The sequence below is a fragment of the Chinchilla lanigera genome, unplaced genomic scaffold, assembly GCF_000276665.1.
Source record: "Chinchilla lanigera isolate Chin_1 unplaced genomic scaffold, ChiLan1.0 scaffold00091, whole genome shotgun sequence".
Classification (NCBI taxonomy): Eukaryota; Metazoa; Chordata; class Mammalia; order Rodentia; family Chinchillidae; genus Chinchilla; species Chinchilla lanigera.
In genome coordinates, this window is record NW_004955492.1 from 5,063,551 (window position 1) to 5,074,709 (window position 11,159).

General features: G+C 43.9%; 1 long non-coding RNA gene across 1 annotated transcript; it reads left to right on the plus strand.

Moving 5' to 3' along the window:
* Nucleotides 1–3,203: 3,203 nt before the first annotated feature.
* LOC102025696 lies at nucleotides 3,204–7,274 on the plus strand. The gene is made up of 2 exons (XR_264049.1): nucleotides 3,204–4,210; nucleotides 5,744–7,274. It is a non-coding gene; the product is annotated as an uncharacterized LOC102025696 (long non-coding RNA).
* The last annotated feature ends 3,885 nt before the right edge of the window (nucleotides 7,275–11,159 follow it).

The window sequence follows — 11,159 nt, forward strand, 5'->3', positions numbered from 1 at the left end:
TCCTTTCCTTTCCTTTCCTTTCCTTTCCTTTCCTTTCCTTTCCTTTCCTTTCCTTTCCTTTCCTTTCCTTTCCCTTTCCCTTTCCCTTTCCCTTTCCCTTTCCCTTTCCCTTTCCCTTTCCCTTTTCTTTTCTTTTCTTTTCTTTTCTTTTCTTTTCTTTTCTTTCTTTTCTTTTCTTTTCTTTTCATCTTTTTGAGACAGGATCTCACTGTGCAGTTCAGGCTGGCCTTGAGCTCACTTTGTAGCCCAGCCTGGTCTCGAACTCACAAAGATCCTCCTGTCTCAGCCTCCTGAGTGCTGGTTTTACAAGCGTGCTCCACCACACCTGGCAGGCTTTCCTCTTTAGAAGCAGCTTTCTTTTTTCTTTTTTTAAACTTTATTTTTAAAGTATTATTTGTCATACATATTGATCACTTTCATCAAAGGGAATTTGTACCTGTACATAATATGTCTTAATTCATCTTTTTCCCACTCTCTTCCCCTCCCTTCAACCTTTCCTCCCTTCCCATTTACAAAAGCTTTGTTTCTATTTCTTTCCTTCCATTCTCTTTTTTTCCATTTTCTCTTTCTTCTCTCCCCCTCCCTCCCTGGTTCACCTTCCCATTTGAATGTGTTCTTCCTATTTCCCAATATCTATCCTCTATTATGCTTCTTATTTACCTCTTGAGTTTCTCACACAACAGAAACAATGTGATAATTAAACTTGTGTGTCCGATTTATTTCACTTAAGATTATGGTCTCAAGGTACATCCATTTTCCTACAAGTGACTGAAGTTTATCCTTCTTTATGGCAGAGAAGTACTCCATTATATATAAATACCAGAGTTTCTTTTTGCATTCATCTTTTGATGGGCATAGGGGCTGTTTCCAATATTTAGCTATTATAAATTGTGCTGCTATAAAAATGGGTGTACATATATTACTGTGGTATTATGTTTTTATCCCTTTTGCGATGATATCTAGAAGGGGACTAGCTGGTTCAAATGGAACCCCTAGTTTTAGTTTCTGAAGAAATCTCCGCACTGATTTCCACAGTGGTTGTACGAGTTTACATTCCCACCAGCAATGGAGATGGATTGTTTCTTCCTCACAACTTTGCCAGAATTTATTATTGGTTGATTTCTTGAAGATAACTATTCTGGAATGACAAAGTGACCAAACACCCTCACACGAAGAAAAATAGCCCCTTTATAATAAATAGTGCTGGGGAAAAATGGCTTTCCATATGTTGAAATTTGAACCTAGAGATACAGATCTAGGTTCAAATTTTGAACTAATTGAAATGGATCAGTGATGTGAACATAAAAACAGAAATACTTAACCCACTGAAAGACAGAATAGGTAAAACTCTAGAAGACATAGGTGGAGGCAAAAACTTGAACAAAACCCAGATCACACAGGAGATATTACAAAGAATCAACAACTGGGATCACATCAAATTAAAAAGCTTCTGCACAGCAAAAGAAATCACCAACAGAGTGAAGAGACAGCCCACAGAGTGTGAGAGGCAGGTTTCTTAATCTCAGTCATGGGATCCTTTCAAAACCTCAGAGATATACCAGGCTTCCACATAATAGGGAGCATTCTAGAGGCCTGTGGAGATGAGATTGTGGGATGGTCATTCTCACTGTGTGACAGTGGTTGTTTCAATATTTCTTGATTAAGAAAACACAGAGTGACAAATATCTATAATGAATTTAGCTATATATTCAAATAATATACATTTTATTAGTTATAGCCAGCTACAAATATTCAATAAAATAATAGCTCACAAGTGTAGAGGTGCTGTTTACACAATCTACACAGGCAATGCTTGTAAGGCACCAGTATGCTCACTGTCTTGCAGGGGTTGGAAATCTAACTAGACCAGACTGTGGTATGGTAGCCCTTTCCAAGTCATCATTTAGAGGTGATGGAATCGGGGCTGGGGCTTTAGCTCAGCGGCAAAAGCGCCTGCCTGGCAAGCGCAAGGTTGTGAGTTCGGTTCCCGGTACTGGAGAAAAACCAAAAAAAAAAAAAAAAAAAAAAAAAACAGTAGAGGTGATGGAATCAGGGCCAGGTGACCCATGGCTTTGCCTAGAGTTCTGCTGGGGAACTTCAGTGGTGCGAGTGCCTGGAGTTGTTTGAGTTGAGCAAGCATATTTTCCTGATGGCCGTCTGTCCAGTCACCACTGGGTCTGCCTACAATCAGACTCAAGAATAGTGGAAGTAGGGGTTCACTTCCTAGTGTGGCTTTGCATGTCCTGAGGGCAAAAACTGTGTCATCACAAGACCAACCGAAGCACGCTTGGAAGCCACAATAAGGAAGTGGGGAGAGGGCAGCTCTTCTACTCACTTCAGCCCATGAACCCCACAGATCAGATGCCCTGGGGACTGCACAACCGCCTTCTCTTCTCACTCCTAAGCCAGCAGGACTTTTGACTGATGCAGTTTGTCCGGCAGTCATTTGGCAGACCCTGTAAGAGACTCAGTGGATTGTGTACTGCAGAGTGGTAGGCCCTTCTTGAAGGAAATCCCTGAGCAGATCCGGGCAACTTGGGTTCTTACCCCTGAAAAGTGGAAACTACCTGTGTTCTGTGCTGCTGTGCTGACTGCACAGAAATAATAAAAACCACTTTCTGTGATCTTCAACAAAGAATAGAGCTCGAATAATTTACAGGACAGATAATAATTGTAAAACTTATCTGACCTGAGATGAAAATAAAGTTACCCATATTATAATTTGTATAGGTAACACATAAGTTGTTCTTTGATACTAAATGTCTGATGTAGAAAGGTGAACACAAATATTCAGGGTGGAAATGATCCTCCTTGTAAGTAAAAGATGGCTTCCTGGACAAGGCCCCAGGTTGAAAGGAATGTGGATAAATCCCATGTCTATGGTTGGCAGAATTTAGATGCCCTCAGTCTACTGGACTTGCCAGAGTCCAGAGTCCACCAACTCCTTAGAAAACGGATAAATGTTTGTGCAGAATCTAAATGTGGGTAAAGTGTGTTTTTCTCTTTCTGTCACCCTCCTTGCTCCTCTGCATCCGTCAAGTAGGTAATGCCCAGCCTGCCCGTTCACTTCCTTTTACAAAAGGAGGAGGGCAGCAACTGTGCCATCCACCACTGGCTGTCAGAGTTCTAGATGGACGATGGCTTCTATCATTGAGTTTACAACTTTATGTTCCCATGGTTCTGAATCAGAACTCAACACCAATCCACCATCACCCCAGCAGCCATGGCCACACTGAATAAACTGGCCCAGATCACACATGGTGTCAGAGAGAAAACGTAAGTTTCTTAAGGGAAAGTATGCTGAAGTTGAAGAGCCTGAGATACCCTAAATATCTAGCAGTACTTCAAAGGCGGCCGATAGAAGACAGGATGGATGAATTTAGGTACACTGCCAGAGTAATGGGGTTTGTGAGTCTGATGCTACATGCCGGAAATGTTTCTGAATATCTTCCAGTGATGCAGCCCTTGCCTCCATCCACCAAAATGATCACTGTCAGCATCTCTAGGCAACTGAACACAGAACTGCCAAGATCCCCAAGCACCCGGTGTAACTGCCAAGGATGCTGGATGTGCTTCCAAGTACCTTGGTGAATCCATCTTGGATCATCTGTCCTCTGATGTCCAAGCCAGGAGGAAAACCTGTTCCCAGACAGAGCCTGGAGCTTTAGAAACTAGGTAACTACCCACCAAGGAGACACTGAATACTTTTGCCTGCCTGTGAAGTAATTGCGATAGAAAGGAATCAATTATGGGCCCATCTGCGGTTCATTAATATGATCTGTTGAAAAGGAGGCCAAATTCATCAAGTCTACCCAAAAGTCTAAAAATAGGACTAATGTGAGCCTGGCCTGGAGCATGTCAGGCAATAAAAAGATCCTTACATCTGCTGGAGTAGGAGTCCCTGGACACTTCCTCACTCTTTACTACTTCTCCTCAGTGGTAATTGGGAATGGAGGCATTTATTTTCTTTCCAGAAAAAGAGAAAAACATTCCATGAGGATCACTGTGGCCAAAAATATCATCCTGTGCTGGAGACAGGGAAGAAAAGGATTGGCTGGCTTGTTCCACACATCTTCCATGTTCCAAACATCAGTAAAGAGACTCCTCTTAAATTGTGCAAAGAGACACAGCTCCCTGAGAAGATGTTGGATGGCCCTAGGGCAGCAATCCTCAAAGTGTGATGTAAACCATGGTTGTAGGAAACACACAGGTATATGACTGCTTTTGTTGAGGACTTTGTTAAATGAGTATCAGAATAAATGTAGCTAGCATACCCCATCTAGGACTTCAAGATGTTGCTGAGGGTTAGAATAGACCCAAGATTGATTATAAGTTTATAAATACAACTGTTTAAATGTCTAAATGTGTGTATAGGGGATACCTAGGCAGAAATGCAATACAGAAATTCGGAAGCTGCCTTACTGACAGTTAAAACTTGGCCCAAACTGGGTGGGTTCCATGGCTTGGGCCAGTGACGTGATACACAAAATTCATTTTCAAGCCCATAGCCTTACTGCTTCTCCAGGACCTTGGTAGGATTGCAAGAGCCGCTTGTGTTTGGCACTCCATTAGGAAGTCTTAACCCCAGTGGACTGAGCTGTGAAAGGGATTCCTTTTCTGATCTGCAGGCTTTGGGCCCATGTCTGGGAAGATGAACCAAGTGTCTCTAGGGGCCCAAAGGTCTAGGAGCCTTCATTGCTATTCTGAGTGAGGGCGAGGCCATCAGCATAAGGGAGGGATTTCTACAGGCTCCTTGATCCACTCATGACCTCACCCCTGATAGAACCTGTAGGACTTTTTGAACCAAGCTCATCTTCTTCCTGGGACCATGAGAAGTGGCCCAGTTTAAGGCACACAGCCTCTGGATGCAGCCTTCTGGGCCTGCGGTTTTGGAGCACCTGCAATTTGGTAGGAAAGTAGGTGTGGGGAGTGTGGCATCAGCTCACAGGAAAAGAAGAATCCAGTGCCTTTTGGCCTTTCACCAAAGCTCTGGACTCTGGTTAAATAAACTACAGCCTGTTTCCATGGTGGAATGTTGCACAGCTGTCAGAGACAGCAAGTCAGTCCAGACACAGAGATTAGGGAGAAAAAAAAGATTTGCAGAGTAACATTTTAGTGTGATTTGCTTTTGTGCAAAACAAAAGTATTTATATACGCTTGTATATAAGCATAGAATATTTCTGGAAGGATGTACCAAAACTCTTTTCCAAGCAGGGTTATTTATCCAAGCAGGGCTGCAAGGCGGGGAAGTGGTTTTTAAATTGCACTCTACAGCTAACTGTCTGTGTGCTGGCAATTTTTGCAATGACCTCTATTTCTTTTATAACAAAAGCCTTTTTGAACCATAGCAAACAATGGAGCAATATTTTAAAGCTTATGTCAATGTGGCAGTAAGATTTAGTCCACCAGACATATGTTAGAGTAGGATGTTCATTTGCATTTACATAATAATCACAATAGATAATGCGTGTTGCATGGTAATCGTTATGAAATATGCTTGCATCTACATAATAATCACAGTGCAGAATGCATATTGCATAGTGGTCATTATGAAGCCGATTTGGCAGAAGCGCAAGTGTAGACCACTTAAGTAGCTGGGGGGGGGCTCCTTCCCCAGCAAGGGAGCCCCTCTCTGGCTGACTGTCATCACACCATCAGTAGATTGGCCCCAAATCAGGACTGGGCGAGTCACCTGAAGCCCATGGGAACCCTCAAAGGTAAATTCATGTTCTTTGCTTTACAGATGAGGAAACCTAGGCTTTGGAAGTTCTCCTGTTGTCATGGCAAGGAAGCTAACTACAGCAAGACTCCTGTGGCCTTTTATAGAAGGGCCCTGAAAGTTCTGGCTTCACTTTCATTTCCTGCACCCCCCTACATTTACATAGGCAAACAGGGTTCTATTGCACTTCCTCCAAGCCACTTCCGGGAGCTGTCAGCCTCATCAGTGGTGTTCCTCTTGTCTGCCACAGTGGCTGAGCTGAGTCAGGCCCCCATCCCACACTGATTCATGCCCTTGGCTCTTGTTTTATCACACTGCCCATGGAGGAAGGTAATGAGTTCCCTGAAGTTCCAAGGAGGTGACTATCTTGCCTGAAATGGGCTAGAGAAGTGTGGACAGAGATTGGGGTTGCAAAAACACCCCACTTCTTAGAGGAGCCTTACAGAGCTCCCAATGTTTTCTGGATTTGACCCTGTCATAGTGTTGGTAGAACTGCATCTGACGAAAGAAATCAATCATTCCAGTGCCCTGTGATCCATTTGCATTACCTGGTGAGTACAAACCATGTGGAGATGCTGGTTCCGCCACTGGCTGGTACTGCACTGTAAGGGCTGAGACAAGGTCTACATTTTGACAGTGTCGCCTCACTGGATCCAGTAGGCTGCCCTGAACTCCAGAGCGCTGGGAAATGTCTGCTATCTAGTGCAAGGCCCTCTTATAGAGTCAGGGAGACTGGAAGGCCCCATCTCTGAGTATGACATTTTTCAATGATTCCTAATTTGTTGAGACACAGTCTCTGTGAGTTAAAAGGAATACATATGGGTAGCCCTACAACTGAGGGGAAAGATGCAGAAGAGAGAACTCAAGTGTTCCCCAGTGACATTCAGGCTACACTGAGAAGCGCTTGACTTTGGGCTGTTAATTAACCCCTGCTCTCCTTTTCTGGGGAGAAGCGTGTTCTAGTGACAGATGCCTCTGTGTGCAGCCCTGGAGGCAGTGAGAACAATGTCACCTCCCACTGCACGGCTTCTCTTCATACAGCATGACTGGATGGCGTTCAGAAAACAGAAGTGGGCCTGGGCTGTACACGAATAAGGAACTCATTAGAGAGGCCGAGTCCTGTCCTAGGGGAGGAAAATGATGCACTTATGTGGCAAGCACAGGGTTCTCTTCCAACATCTGCTTTACTTTTTCCAAATCCTATGCAAAGAAGTATTCTACAGATGCTCTGACGGCAGCAGCTTGGCAGCATTTATTCCCAATATTCAGTGACCACTTCTGCATATGGCCCTACTGATATAAGCTTCCTAGAATAACCAAATTCATGAGGAGAGAAAGCAGAATGGTGGGTGCCATGGGCTGGGAAAAGGAGAAAAGGGAGCTTTTGTTTAATGGGGACAGAGTTTCCACCTGGGAAGAGGGAAAAGTTCTAGAGCTGCGCAGTGGTGATGCTGTACCACAATGTGAATGTACTTACTGACACTGAGGAATACTCAAAATCCTTAGTTTTATGTGGTGTACATTTGCCACAATAAAAATTTTGATTACAAAGAATTTTGATTCTTTACATCATTCATGGATTAATTTTCCCCATTTAGCATCTTCTTTTTGTATATGTGCTGCCCCCTCCCCCAGTATCACACTGAGATTCCTAAGAGTGGGACTGTAATGTAGCTTTCTAGTCCCACAGCACACAGTGCAAAGCCTTGCATAGCTGGGTAAGTGTTATTTGAAAGAAAAGAAATGAATGATCAAATGGACCCAGAGTCTTCATGCCACTGCCCTGGGCTTTTTCTGAAACTGTTCAGATAATGAACTTTTTTGGGGGTATTTTTGAGATGGGGTTTCACTGTGCAATTCAGGCTGGCTGGAACTCACTTTGTAACCCAGGATGGCCTTGAACTCACAGTGATCCTCCTGCCTCAGCCTCCTGTGTGCTGGGATTATAGGTGTGTGCCACCACACCCAGCCAGAATGAGCATTTCTGGTGCTTTGTATTCAGAACAAATAAAATTTTCAATAAAAAGAAGTTAATTACATGTCTCCAGCCATGCTAAAAGTTTCCTGTCTAAGGCCAGTATGGTGGTGCTTGTCTGTGATCCCAGAACTCTGGGAGGCTGGGACAAGAGGATAGCACATTCCACTTCAGCCTGGAAAACTCAGTGCTTTATTGAGTACCTGTTTCAAAATAAAAATTTTTGAAAAGGCATGGGAATGTAGCTCAATGCGAAAGTCCTGGGTTTAGTTCCCAGTATCTGAAAAACAAAACAAAACAAAACAAAACAACAAAAATCCAATCAAGCAACAAGAAAACCCAAACAATTTACTGTCTAAATCCCCCCAACCCTCCTTTCACACTCCTGAGAGGGGGAAAAGGAAAACGGACATGAGCCTGAATGCCCCTCCCCCAGTGCACACGCTGACCTGGGCACTGGCACACTCTGCACAGGCAGCCTCCCATCCCAGGAGGGGCACAGGACCCCCTCACATTGTTCTGGCTTGGAGGTCTCCTTCCTGGGGATCTCCTTCTTGCAGGGTAAGGCAGGATGGTACTCTCAGCTGCCTTCCCTGCAGCTCTTCTCCGAAATCTGCTGTGGCCATGGGACTTTTCTCTACCATTTCCTTCAGGGAAGGCCTTCTCATTTTCTAGGTAACCAGATATCAAAGGGGCAGGAAACTCGACAGTCAAAGAAACAGAAGAGAGACACTGTGGCTTGACTGAAGCTGGACATTGGGTCTGGTGCAAGGAATCACAGTGTCTCCTTCTGTGGTTCCTGGTCATTACTGAGCAATACCTCAGTGTCTACAAATTCCCAAGTGGCTTTTTCAAACATCTCATATGTTGTACTAAATACGTCCAATCACTGTGTGCTCCAGACAATTTTAGTAAAGAGAACTTTAACTGTTTTCTTTGCAGACCAGAATCAACGTTTCAGCTGCAGGTATACCTGTAATCCCAGGACTCTGGGAGGCTGAAATGGGATGACTGCAAGTTTGAGCACAGACTGGAAACTTAACACACCACAGATCTTGTGTTGGTTTGGGTTTTGGGCGGTTTTACAAGAACAATATAAGACAGGACACGTATTTATGATTATTTATAATGGTCACCCGCAGAATCGTATACAAGAAAGTGCAAGAGATCTGTCCACACACTACAGACCAAAGAATCCAGCTGAGGACCTGGATCCCATGATAATGTCCTGCTGAAGATCTAGAGTTCATAACTGAAGATCCAGCTCATAACATTGCCTCCCATGAGTCCAACTGGAGGCCTAGAGCCTATAACAATATCTTATGCAGTCCTGTTTCACGGATCTGTGCTGGGAAGGCCCAAGAGTCAGCACTGGAATCTAGAAAGTCTGTGCCAGTGGGGTAAAGGATCTGTCCTAGCAGGCTGAGGGATCTGCACTGGAGCCAGGAAGTGATGCTTAAAATAAGAATCAGAGCTCTCCTGAAAAGTACCACAGCCATCCTTAGCAACAGTGAAGTTCCGAGCTCCTCCAATGATGAGGAAAACCAAATTCCTTTCAGGAACGCCAACGTGACAAGCTTCTCCAGGAAACTCAGCAGTGCACTATTTTCCCTACCAGAGCAAGGAAATGATGCTCACAGTGAGGACCAGAGCTCCCCCAAAGTGAACCAAAGCCATTCTCAGTGACAACAAGGTCCCAAGCTCCTTGGAGGATGAAAACAGCCAAGTTCATCGGGAAACCCAGCATGACAAGGTCCTCCAAAAGAACCAAGAGCTCCTTACCGCTTCTCAACAGCTTCCAACAGGCTCCTAGCAGCTTCTACCAGCTCCCAACAGCCTAACTTCTTCTCTAGTTCTGCCTCTTATGCTGCTGGCAACAGTCCTCAGGTGGGCCTCGAACACCCAGCACCACGCTTACTCAGTTCAGCTGGGGGTTATAAGTTGACTGCCCGTTGTCAATCCACCACAGATCTAGATATAAAAGGGCATTTGGCAAGAATAGAGCTGGTTTGAACAGAAAGAAAAATATCATCCTGAAACATATCTACATAAATGCTCGCCATTGGTATCATTGTTAATACGTAAATATTGGTATAAATCAGACAGCTAGAAATACAATAACAAAAATAAAAAATCTGGGAGAAGTAGTCTGTCTAGACCTTCAAATTAGACAAGGACATTGTAATAGGTACAGAGAGGAAGGCTGTTATAAAAGTGTCAGTGCGGAATCTAATTGTTCAATTCTTCTGTTATCAGGAGATTCTGATAATGTCAGAAGATAACTTTTAGGAAAAAGTAGCATTCTTAGTATGAGCTATCTGTTTCATTATTTTTTTCCAAACACTAGAACTTATAGACTTAAATGATAATGGGTTCTGTCCATTAAGGTAGTCTTTCACTGTTACTATGACCTATAAAGAAATGAACTGTTAATTGGCATATTTTTATTGTATTTGCAGACATCTCAGTCTATTAGGCAAAAAAAAGTACCCAGACATCAGTATCATTTTTAGGACTGAAAATTCAGAGCATATGTAATATCAAAATTAAAATGGAAACTTTTCCCTACAGTTTTTGAGGTTGTGTAGGATGGGATGTAATAAGATAGTGAGCCACAGTGGACAGAGAGAGAGAGAGAGAGAGAATACGATGGTCTCAGTTGTATGGTAGGTCTTGGGGGCCAAGTTTGTGATGAATCTGGAGTCAGTTTGGGGGAAACTCCTGTGACTGTCCTCACTGAATTACAAAGTGGTGATTTCCCAGGAAATGAAATTAAATGAGCATTTGTAAAGAAATGAATCAGGTGTAAGAATAATTTTCTTGTAGTAAGCCATTTTCACACTGAAATGGGAAGGTGTGGAGTCTCCTTTCTTTGGAAACCTTTCAAAATAATAAGTCTTCCATGGTCTGGGACACCCTTTCCCATGCTGGGACTTAGTTCTGGGTGGCGGGACCTAAAGATGGGAGTGCGGGAGCTGGAAGTAGGTTTCAGAAGGGGCCTTCAAACTATCCTTGTGAGGACAATGCCTGAGGCCCAGCAGGCCTGACCTTCGTGCACCACTCTCACCCCTCCTGTGCCCAGAGGACTCCCTGCAGTGGCCTTTCCTGCCAGCCTCGCCTCTTCCCAGACCAGCTGTGGGTGGCATCTTCAGCAAATGCATAGAAGCCTCGCACAGGGGTTGTTGAGGATCCTGACTTGCTAAATTAGACATAAAAAATGGCCTTTTCTTCTGGGATGTTGAGGCAAGAGGACCACAATTCTGCTGCAATCCTGGGTATCTTAGTGACTTTATGACATCCTTTCTCACAAAGGGGTAGGGATGTAGATCAATGTGAAGGCCCTGGGTTCCATCCCTAACACTGGAAAAAAAGCCCATGTGTCACAGCCTCCTCCTCTATTCTTAGACTCTTTTCCCTCGAAAACGCCTTCAGATTGGCTTTGATGGTGAACACCCACACTTTCCT